The sequence below is a fragment of the Centrocercus urophasianus genome, unplaced genomic scaffold (genome assembly GCF_019232065.1).
Source record: "Centrocercus urophasianus isolate 14NV4802_14NV808 unplaced genomic scaffold, USGS_Curo_1.0 seq_10, whole genome shotgun sequence".
In the NCBI taxonomy this organism is placed as follows: Eukaryota; Metazoa; Chordata; class Aves; order Galliformes; family Phasianidae; genus Centrocercus; species Centrocercus urophasianus.
In genome coordinates this window covers 11,179,371-11,190,785 of record NW_024884142.1, presented here as the reverse complement: position 1 = coordinate 11,190,785, position 11,415 = coordinate 11,179,371, and the positions used below count along the sequence as shown (strand labels likewise).

At 40.9% G+C, this 11,415-nt stretch overlaps 1 protein-coding gene across 3 annotated transcripts in view; it reads left to right on the top strand.

Moving 5' to 3' along the window:
* The first annotated feature begins 4,369 nt into the window (after nt 1–4,369).
* Nucleotides 4,370–11,415, top strand: part of COLEC11 (collectin subfamily member 11) — a 34,048-nt gene continuing 27,002 nt past the window's right edge. Inside the window, exon 1 of one of the 3 annotated variants that reach the window (XM_042828643.1) lies at nt 4,370–4,619. The gene's annotated coding sequence lies outside the window, so the exon portion shown is untranslated. Of the gene's footprint in view, nt 4,620–4,680; nt 4,739–11,415 lie in introns of those variants that run through there. The other 2 variants (XM_042828661.1, XM_042828652.1) reach the window with 2 other exon arrangements.

The following is an 11,415-nucleotide window of genomic DNA, read 5'->3' as shown; positions in this document are numbered from 1 at the left end:
GTCTTGGATCATTTTTGTGCCCTTCCTCTGGATGCTATCTAGCAGATCCACGTTTCTCCTGTACTGATGATTCCACATCTGGACATAGTACTCCAGGTGAGGTCTCACCAGCACAGAGAGGCAGGATCACATTCCTCAACCTGCTGATCACACTTCTTTTGATGCAGCCCAGGAAACGATTGGCTTTCTGGTCTATGAGGTCATATTGCTGGCTCGTATCCAGCTTGCCACCCACCAGTACCCCCAGGTCCTTTTTGGGCTGTGCTCAATCCTTTTGTTTGCAGCTTTTACTGATGGTAGAGTTGTCATGACCCAGATGCAAGACCTTCCCATGTGGATTTGTTGAACTTCATGAGGTTCTGGGCCTGCTCCTGAAGCCTGTTTAGGTCTCTGGATAGTATACTATCTCTCAGGCATGTTGACCACACCATATAGCTTGTATCATCTGCAGACTTACTGAGAATGTGCTTGATCTCAATATTGATGTAGCTGATGAAGATATTAAAGAACATCTGTCCAAGTACTGATCCCTGATGGATACCACTTGTCCCTTATCTCCATCTGGACATTGAGCTATTGGCCATCACCCTGAGTGCAGTGTTGCAGCCAGTTCTTCATCCATCAAACAGTCCACTCATCAAATCCATGTATTTCCAATTTGGAGACAGGGATGCTGTGGGGGACCATGTTAAAGGCCTTATAGAAGTTTGGGTAGATGACATCAGTGGCTCTTCCCCTGTCCACTGATGCTGTTATGCCATTGTAGAAGGCCACTGACTTGATCAGGGATAACTTGCCCTTGGAGACAGGCTTGTTGTCTTTGATCAGCTTCAAGTTTTGTCTCTAAGCATAACTTCCAGGAGAATCTGTTCAGTCAAATTCCCAGACACCAAGCTGAGGCTGACAGGTGGTTCCCTGGGTCGTACTTTCTACCATTCTTAAAATTGGGTGCAGTATTGCATATTTTGTTGTCACCAGGGACTTTACCTGACTGCCATAACCTTTCAAATATCATCAAGAGTGGCTTGGCAACTACATCAGCCTGTTCCCTCAGGGCTGTAAGATGCATCTCACTGGGGCCAGTAGATGTATGGATGTTCAGATTCCTCTGGTGATCATGAACTTGGTCTTTGCTTACATTTTTGGTTTGGATGTGATCTCTTCCTGGACAGACAAAAAGTAGAGCCAGGCATTGGAGAGATTCTTTCAAATTAAGAGACAGGGAATAACAAAATGCAGTCATATTGCAACTTCTGGAGTGAATGCTGCTTAGAAAGCTAGATCTTACACTTCTGTATGAAAAAAAAACAAAAACAAAAATGTCCTTCATTGCTGCTTTTGTGGTGAACTTTCCCACCTACATCTGATATGCTATCAGAAAAGACATTAAGGGTCATGTTTCCTCTTCTTTCCTGTTCATCAGACTAAAGTGGTTGTGTCTGCCCTTTCTGGCTCCATTAATGGAATGAGGTACGTATGGATATCTTCATAGAGGCAGGATCACAGACTTTTTTTCCCCCATTTTTACATGTAATAAAATTATTTCTTATTTTCTTAGCTGAATGATTATTAGGTGAAGCCAAAGGAAAAGGGAAGCATCACTTTGTAGTAAGGAACAAAAAATGGGAGTCCACACAGCACTCTGATGTGCAGATCTGTACCATGGAAAGTGGATCTGCTGCATTTTCTTACCTGTTTTTGGAGTTTGCCTTGGGAGGCTTACCAAGGGCTGGTTAGGGAGGCTGCTCTTATTTTCAAGAAGTGGAACAGTATTTGTGACACAACTTGTGATGCTCTTTAAATCCAGCAATTGAATTTGAATTTTTGTCTTTTTATTAAAGAGTTTGGGTATTGGCAATTTTCATCCTTTAAAAATCTGAACTAGAATGTCACTTGTCTTGTTTGAGCAGGAGTTGAACAAGAGCACCTTCTAGAGATCCACTCCATTCTCGGCTGTTCTGTGATTCTTTGACGCTCTTGGATGTTTTACCAAACTGAGGAGAGAATTCTAGGCCTTTGTCTTTCCAAAACAATATTTTCAAGTGGATACCGTGTTTTTCAATGAATATTATATTTAATCCTCTTACGGATAGGGATAATGCAATTTCTCTGTGGAGAGAGCAGAAGAATCTGCCTGAAGGCTCAGAGAATGTATAAATGCATTTTTCCCTGTTGTTTCAAGAAAAAAAAAAGCTTTTGTTTTTTGTTTGTTTGCTTGAACTATTTCAGTCCAAATATTCTCATATTTGGATTCTCATATTCTTTGTCAGCATGGTGTATAACCTGATTTTGAAAGCTGAGTGAATGTCTGTTGTGGACTGAGCTGAGATAGCTGATCTAGGTTGCGTGCATTTCTTATATACACAAGCCTCAGGGTTGTCCCTCCACCAGCAAGGGTGGCTGAAAAACTTGTGAACGAGCTCTTGAACTGCCATAGTTTGCAGGCTGGCCTATTTATGTTTGCTCAGTTGCCAACAGCTACTGAGACTTAATGAGGCCTAATAGCCGTTGTTGGTTTGGCTAAGCTATGGAAAGGGACAGAGCTAGATGGAGAAGATGGAAGGTGAACACTTAAGCTGCTCTGGCATAGCCTGGGAAGCAGCACCCCAATCTGCCCATAGCAGTCCAGCTCAGGTGAGGTCCTAGCATAGCTATGCAGCCTCCAGTCACATCTCTGTGGCTGAGGGATGCTATTGTCCAGCAGTAGGAGGAACACACCTCTTTTATTCTCCTAGTTAAAACAATACACTTATTTTCTCATTTTTTTTTTAACAAATACACTTCTATTACATCTGCAGTGTTTGGCCTTCAGTTTTGAACTCTGGGCATTTACATTTGTTTTTCAGTTCTCTTTGCTTAGTGTTCAATTCTACCTTTTCTAACCTTCCCTGAAATGGCACTGTCTCCCTTGAACTCTGTTTCTGGCCTCAGTTATTTGCCTGTTTATATAGGGAGAGTAGATATGTATGTAAATGGCTGTTGCTTTGCCATCGTAATATGATCTTCAAAGGCTTGGACTGCAGTCACTTGGCTGCATTCTTTACATCAAACGTTTCTCTCAGCAAGCTGCTGCCAACAGAGTGCTGCAAGGGCCCAGTCCTGGTTATTGCCTTCTGATCCTACTCATCTAACAGTGCTTGTACACATGAAACTGCTTTCAAGTTAGAGTTGTGCAGTGCTTATGCAGTTATGTTCGTTCCATGATTTTCTCATTTTTATTGATGTCATCTGGAAGTGAGCATCAGCTCTTAACACCTTGTGACTGGTGTTGTTAAAATCCAGAAGCTGATAGTGATGAAGGAAAGTTAGCCAGGTTGCAGCCCCAACTGACAACAGAGTGGTGTAGGAAAGGCTCTGCCCTTACTATGGCAATTCCTGAATGGGCAGCAGTGCTACCTCTGCACTGCTGTGACAGCAGTGACAGCTGCAGCACTGCTGTCTTGTTTGTACCCTTGCTGCCTGTTAATCTACAGGCTTCGTGGAGGTGGGGATTTGCTGGTTGAACAAATTTTCTTCTCCAGAAGAGCAAGGGATTGCTCTGCCAGTAGAACTCTTCCCTCATCAACAAAGTTGCTCGGCTGTGAGGTGGTGGAGCTTGAAATGGGAGCCCTGGTGGGAAGGAATCTGCATACTCAGGGCTAGGAGAAGAGTGCTGGGAGGGGTCTTCTATGGGAGAGGGGGAGAAGTATATCAACTGGGGTTGCAAAGTGCACCACAACCACCTGTAGCAAAATCTACAATGGAGAGGACCTGTAACTCCTTGAGAACGAATCAGAAGGCCAACAAACACACACACATAATGCTATCACAGCTTTCTCTGGTTCCACATTTCAAAATCTTTCTGATGTTATGATTTCTATTTTGGGGAATGTATGAGACGGTTCAGCTGATTAAGAGGAAAAAGTTGTACAAATGTTTAGAAGCTATGATGAAGGATTTCTGGTTTTTTTTCCTCCTTTTTGCACTAATACCAAGTGATATCAAAAGGTATTCTTAAAAAAAACAATGTGGGTAACAATGTTAATGTTGTGGAGTGTTGAGTGGGCTCTGGAAGTTTCATGTTTTTTACTCAACAAGTCAAGGATGCTACATCCAATTGCAAAAATAGGGAGAGTGTCAGTAAGGAAAATATGTTAATTATCCACGTAACATGATCATATTCAGTGCTGCACACTGTGTGTTTTTACTATCAGTTGTTAGGAATTAAGCAAAGGAGGGAAAGTGCTGTAAAAGCGCAGTGTGCATGCATAACTTAGAGCTGAATAGATCTAAATGGTTAAAAAGGGGTTCTCTGCTAGAGAGGAGGAGGGGAGAGTAAGAGTGCATTCCCAAAAAAGTACATTCCCAAAATAAAAAGCTTACATCATGGACCTCTTCAGCTTTCCCACACTTCTTTCCTAATTATTGTCCTGCAGGACAGCTGATCTATTTCAAACAGGAAGCTGTTTACAGATAACACTTGCAACTGTGTTGTCTGATTTGTTGAACTGTCGAAAAGCAAAAGACAACCTCTTTCAAATTAAAAACTGTCAGACTTCTGTAAACAGCAGCAATGAGGTTCATCTGTGCAGTGTCCCTGCAGGCACAGAGTGTTCTGCAGTTTTCTCAGCAACCGTAAGGTAAGTGACTTTTATACTTTCATTCTTTAGAAGAACATAAAGGAAAAAAAGGATGTTTGTTGGCTGACTGTCTTGTAAGCAGCAAAACATGACTGGCAATGGCCACACAACAGGGGAAGGTAAGAGAAATATTTGCTAGAACAGAGCAAGCTGTTAATGTTGGACCTTTCTGTTCAGAAGTACCCATGTGGGTTAGAGCACAGAATTCCTAATCAGTGTTTCTATTGAAAATGTAAAAATGCCATTGCAAGAGTTAATTCCTTTCTTTGAGTAACAAAGGACAAAGCAGTATATTTTAATTTTTCATGTGACTGAAACTTATTGCGTTTATTAAGGGGCTGTTATCATTTTCTATAACAGATAATTGATATCTCAGTTTAACTTTTGGAAATACTCAGTGCTTTTCTCCTTCCTTGTAGCTGTACTTCCCAGCAGCTGGTTATTTTCCACTTTAAAAAGTAAATTTTTAATACATCTGCGAGGCAGGGAATAAAGACTGACATTGCTGAAATGAAGCAGATGACAGTGGATTCAGTAAGGACTACACCACTGTAATCAAGAGTTGATACAGTTAAAACCAGATCAAGTTGGTGGCAGTAGTGTAAAAGAATCCTAAATGAAAATTAGAATCTGCGAAGGTATAGAATTTTGGTCTAAACAAGCTTGACCGTGAGAGTAAGTAGTTTAGTAAACAGAGGGCCATATTCATGCTTTTCAGTCATGTGCAAATTGGCATAAGGAGACAGAATATGTAACTGAAAGTCATAGTTAAAATGGCATTTTAAATATGGCGTAGCCCTGCAGCCAGCAGGGAATTGCACAGTGTAGTTTACAGATTGTACGTCATTTTGAGAGCTGTTTTTCTGATTACTTTTGAGTGATTTTACACTATTTCAAAAGCTCCATTTAGTCAGCTTAAGGGCTGCCCAAAACTTGAGCTAGAATCATTTTGAAGTGGAAAGGCTTTTGATGAAGCAGTTTTTTGAAGAGGAGTGTCAATTTTTCAGAGTAGTTTAGTCCTTTTGTCAAAGTATTTTGGCTGAAAACCAGAAGAGTTTAGCCAAAAATATACTCACAGTGTCTCCTGGGAGCTGTAGTGCTTTGCATTGCTTTTCACTACTGGCTGGCCTTTATGGTTGAACCACACTTCCCTTAGGCCCCGTGCACAAGGACTTGCTGCTGTGATGTGCCTTGGTGCAAGGAGCACTGTGCTGTATTTTGTCAGATGCACTGTTGTGGAAGGGACATGGGCTGGGCTCATAGGGAATTAAAAGCAGGAGAAGCCGCCCCATATACTAGTAGGTAATGGCTAGCTTAAAATTTGAATGCTTGATTGTAGCTGTGTGTGAGCTTCATAGCACCCTATTTGCTGTGGACCTTGCAAGTGTGACCCTTTAAGAGGGTTAGATGTGTCAGTAAAAGGCTTAAAAATCTTCTGTTGTTTTTACCCATGCAAAAACCCATACAAGGGAGAGAACATTTATAAGTATTTCCAAGACTGCCAATTTTTGCACTAAAAATATTGCACTTTACGTACTTGGAGCTGAACGCTGCAATTACAGGGTATGACTGGATTTTGTAAGGTAGGTAAACTGTTTAAAAAAAAAAAAAAGAAAGGAAAGCAATGGGAACCTTATGCGTTAGAAATTACTGGTCTTGTCTCTTCCATCTAGATGCCATTTCTAGCAATTCGTGGTCTTGGTGATTTGCCTTTAGGAGCATTATATGTCTGTGGGCCTGCAGCTGCTTGAATTCTTCGTTGCTGGCCCAGTCTCTTGTTTGGAGAAGGTTAGAGAGGATTTGCTTCATTAGTAGCATTGCCAGTGTTGACTTGATCAGATCTCATCTGGGAATTGTGAAGTGAGAAAGGGGAAAAACAGATGAAGAGTAGAAAGAACATCTGCTTCAACTCTGCCTATTTTTGGGTGGGGACCATTAGGAATGAAGTTGTGTCCATGGTTGTGTTTAGCTTCCAGGTGCCCATCTTTCTTTGCCTGCTTTTAAGGATGGACGTGAGCAAGTGTCAGGTTGCTTCAGGAGAGCTTTAAGTTGGACCTTAGAAAGAGTTTTTTTCCATAAAAAGTGCAATCAAGCACTGCAAGGGGCTGTTCAGGGCAGTGGTGGAGTCCCCATCCTTGGAGACATGTGAGTTGTGTAGATGTGGCACTAAGGGATGTAGCTGAGGGACAGGACTTGGGTAGGTTGGACTGATGGTTGAACTTGGTGATTTTGAAGGCTTTTCCAAGGAAGATGATTCTACGATTCTGTGACTCGGTGTTGTTAGTATGATACAGTAATTGTGGAATGAGCACAAATAATAAGAAATCATCCAGATAGCTCTCTCAGATTTTCAGGTTGATTTTTTTCAGTGATTTTTCAGGCTTAGTTGTGGATTCCTTCAAATTCTCCTGTGATGGGACTGGGGTATTTAGCAGATGCTGAAACTTGCTCATAAAAGTTGTGCATATAAGTGTCCTTGGCAGACCCCTTAGAGGTCTAAGAGACCTCAATTCACAAGTGGATTTCATCTCCATCTGATGTGAATGCTGGGAACATTTTGATAGCATCCAAATGGCAAAGGCTGATCAACAAAGCATGTCTGAAGTAGTACTTGTCTCTCTACATGATGCTTTCTTTTACAAGACAAGAGTTCATAAATCATTCATTTCTAAGGACATTTTAATATATGTAAGACTTTGTCATCAGAGAAGGATTTCTATGATATCACCTCTTGCTTGGGATTCAAAACAAGGGTCTTCATTATATATACGTAAAATAAATATGTTAAATAATGTATGTATGAAATAACTGGCAATATTGGATGGCATGGTAGTTAGGACTAGTCAAAATAAATCGTGGGACAAGAATGTAATAAAGGCCTAGCATAGGAAGCAAAAAAAAGTCTGATTGCATAGAAGAAGAATGTCTCTCACTGAGGTCTGTCATCAGAAGGATATTAACAAGAAAGTGGATTCCCTGATAGCTGACTGCTTAGTGGAATTTTGGGCAAAAAGTGTTATGGAAACATACTGGGAGCAAGAGAGATGTTGAACAAGAGAAGAGCTGTGCATCTGTGCTCTCAGCAGTATCCACAGATGCATTTGCAACATTTCTGTGGAGTTGTGCAATGAACTCAATTCAAAACCAATTGAGAGAAAGTGAGATGGCGCATTTAAAATTATTGCTGTTTTTATTATCAAGGGCAATCTTCAAAAGGACGAGGCAGATATCTTCACGGAGTATTCCCAGATATCTTTTTTTATTGATATATAGTGGAGAGGAACCTGATTTAAGTAAGTCTTTGTGACGTTCTTAGGTAGAATGTGCTGATTTTCACCAGCTTCCAAATATCTTTGAGTCATGAGTATGTGTCTCCAGAATCATTCAGATTGGACTATTTACATTTAAAATGTGAGAGACAAATGTGGAGATAACCATATTATCTTCACAAGCTTTGGAAAGATAAATAAATGAGTTATGTTCCTGAAGTGCTCTGAATAAAATTGATTTTCATGCGTGATTTCAAGCAGACAGTGTCCACTGCTACTTCTGCAGTGCGATGAGTGCAATGGGATCTTAGACAACACTCAACAGTGTACTATAAATGTTAGGGAGGTTTTACTGTTCATTTGAAAACCTTTCACCTGAAAAGAGAACAGTCGGGCATTCCATTCTTTGCAAATCCCGAGTATAGTTTCTGGATGTCATGTGTCAAGCTTGTGCAAGGATCATCATGATGCAGTGAGTATGAATGTTACTGTCTCAGCTCTAAAGGCACATGTCCATGCTGGCCTGTCAAGTAAATCTGTTGGCACTTGATTCTAGGGTCAGAAGCTTTCTTATTGAGTCTGGTAATAATTTTCTGTCTTCTAAGCAACCCTCTTTAAACACATTTGTCCATCTAGACTGAGTTTACTTGCATCAAGTTGTTCCTTGATTTTAGGGATGATGATGCTAAATGTCACCATTGCAGCACTGGATACATGGATATAACATGTTCAGAGTTGATCCTTTGGCAGCACTGAATAATTTTGTGGCAAGTCTTTTTTTGTTGTTCTTGTTTTTCATCCTTCTGTTGCTTGTGTCAGCTGGCAGATGTTGGGATTTCAGCCAGGACAAGGTTAGCACTGCCTTTAATACCTCCTCTGAAGTCTTTTCTTTTGCTTGAAGCTGCATAATCAGAACTCTGGCATTAGCTTCTGCTGTTGTAAATGTTCTATAAATGCTGAACACATACACAAAAGAGGTATCTGCAGGTCCAAGTGATCATAGCTGATGTGCACTTTTCTAATGTGTGCACGAATGGCCTCTGGTCATGTTCTGGCTGTGTGAGATGCATCTATGGCTATTGTTAGAGAATTTGCTGAGCTCAAAAGCAGGTAGAAATGCCAGTAGTTATCACTTACTTAAAATGAGTTGTTATATTCCTCCCTAGAAACATACTTATTAATAGAGAGGAATCTCTCAGGGTGGTTGGTTAGATGAAAGGAATTTAATAAAAAATTCCCAAAGGGAGTTGTCATTCTAAGGAATCTCTTGGCAGAAGAAGCATCCTGGCATGTGGGTAAGGGAAGTAACACCTTCAGTTTAAATGGCTTTGTTTGCAATTTTTTTATATACATTCTATCTATATCTTTCTGAATTCACATTTCTTTTTCAGAATGAGACCAAATTGTCAAAAGCACCTCTGGCCTGAATGCAATCACTTGTATTTTCATTCTTTAAATCTTTGTGTGTGACAGAGGACTCGAAGTGCAATTGCTGTGGTATAATCGCTGCACTGGGAATTGTTTACCACTGAATATCTTCTTTCAGCTGGCTTCCATTTGACATGTCTTCTAAGCAGGATCATATCTGTTGGCAAAGATGTAGACTGATTGGCCAAAGTCTACTGTAGCATCCTAGTGTAAGAATACTTCTATCTTCTGAGGACTTCATTAATGTGTAGTCATCTGCAGGGACAGCATTATTTAGCATATGCTTTTACGAGGACACATCAGATTTGCACATTTTTTTCCCCATATTTTTTGCTTCTACAATTATTTCTATATACAAATCACTTATTTTTCTTAATCTGGGGAACTGTTTTTGTAGGGTTTCCTTTCCTTTGTTTTCTTTCCTGCATCTGCACTTAGAAAAGTGTTTCAGAAGTCTTAAGAGTGAAAATCTATTCAACATCACTATTGTTATTAAGTTTATCCTTTTCTGCTTACTTATCCAGTGAAGACATTTGGCTGTATTCCCTGTGAGGCTTGCTTCTTCCCCACGATGCTTCTTCTCCGATGTAGAGACTTGGCCATTTTACTGAAGGTGTTTTTAGTCCTTGTATCACCAGTATAATTTATTTCCCACCTTTGCCAGGCATCTGGGATAATGAGATCCCGGCTGATAATGAAAGTATCAGCATTGGTTCACATGTCAAATGTTATTTGATTCCTGCAGGTTCTCAGTTTGAGAATAAAAACAATATTTTGTTGAAATTGCATTGATGCTGCTGCCTCAGTCCAAATGCAAGATTTTGTACTATGGTGATTTGTTACATTGAGGATATCATTCCAAGAAGCATGTCCTTGTCATTTGAGGATAATATTCTTGGATCGTTTCCATGACTCTGGCTTGAATGCTACTGCAAAATGTCTCATCTTGCTGTATCTCAAATGCTCCGTATCTTTTGCTGGATATTATTTTCCACTGCAGCCTGGTATTTTGCCACATCTTAAATCCCAATCTTAAATTATGCACCCACTCTTTTTTTTCCCTCACATTTTTGTGAATTTAGTCCCATTGTTTCTTTCACTTATGTGTCTTTTTGTTTTCTGTATGCCTCTAGCATGTGAGGGGACAGTTTTATAACACACTGAAGGCTATCTGGGCTCCTGCAGAGGGCTGGCAGCATTTTTTTGCAGGAATGGATGGCCATTTTTTCCTCTCCAGGAGCCAAGCAACTAAATCAACTGAAAAATAACACTGCAAAAAGACGAATGGTTTTCTGCTGGCTTAGCTACCCATGCTAGCTCAGTATGGGATCAGATTGCGATTGGTGACAGCATGAAGAAGGAGAGGGTGATGTGTACCTGCAGCAGGGGAGTCAGGCTGCTGTTAGCCCTCATATAGATAGACTTAGCCAGTAGTGATGTGGGGGCTTCCGTCACCCAGCTTCACGTACCTACAATGCTGGGAGATGAATGCATGCCTCTAGAGAGCCAATTATCCAATCTGTTTTAGGGTGAAATTAATTGTCACAGAAAGGTGCTTTTCCCCGACTTGATTATACGGGGAGCTGAGGATGATTTTTCTCAGACTCAGAAACTCAGCCAGAATGACTGAATCCCACCCAAGGGCCTGCCTGTAACTTCTGCTAGGTTGAGGTCTGGTAGCAAAATGATCCTGATAAATAGGCATCCCTTAATGCCAGCTGAGTTCTATCTCCTCGCTCACTTTTCTGAGGTGCTGTACATGCTGCGTTCAGAAAGATTGAGCAGCAGTCAAGTAGCTTTCTTTTGTTCCTAGAACCTCATCTAAATTCAGCTGATGCAATATCAAATACATGAGAAAGTGGAGGCAAAAGCTATTTTCCCCTGCTGTGTTCTTTCTTCTCAATGAGGAGTGAGGGGTAGGATGCTGGAGCAACTGAAAGGAAGCCTTTCTCATGTTCATGTGTGCTCTAGGGTGGTGCCTTCTGTTTTATCCTGAGTTAACAGAAGTCAATTTTGATAAGTAAGAGAAAGCACTCATTTTTCTTTTTCTTGTTCTCTTTGGGGGGGGGGGGGGGGGGGGGGGGGGGGGGGGGGGGGGG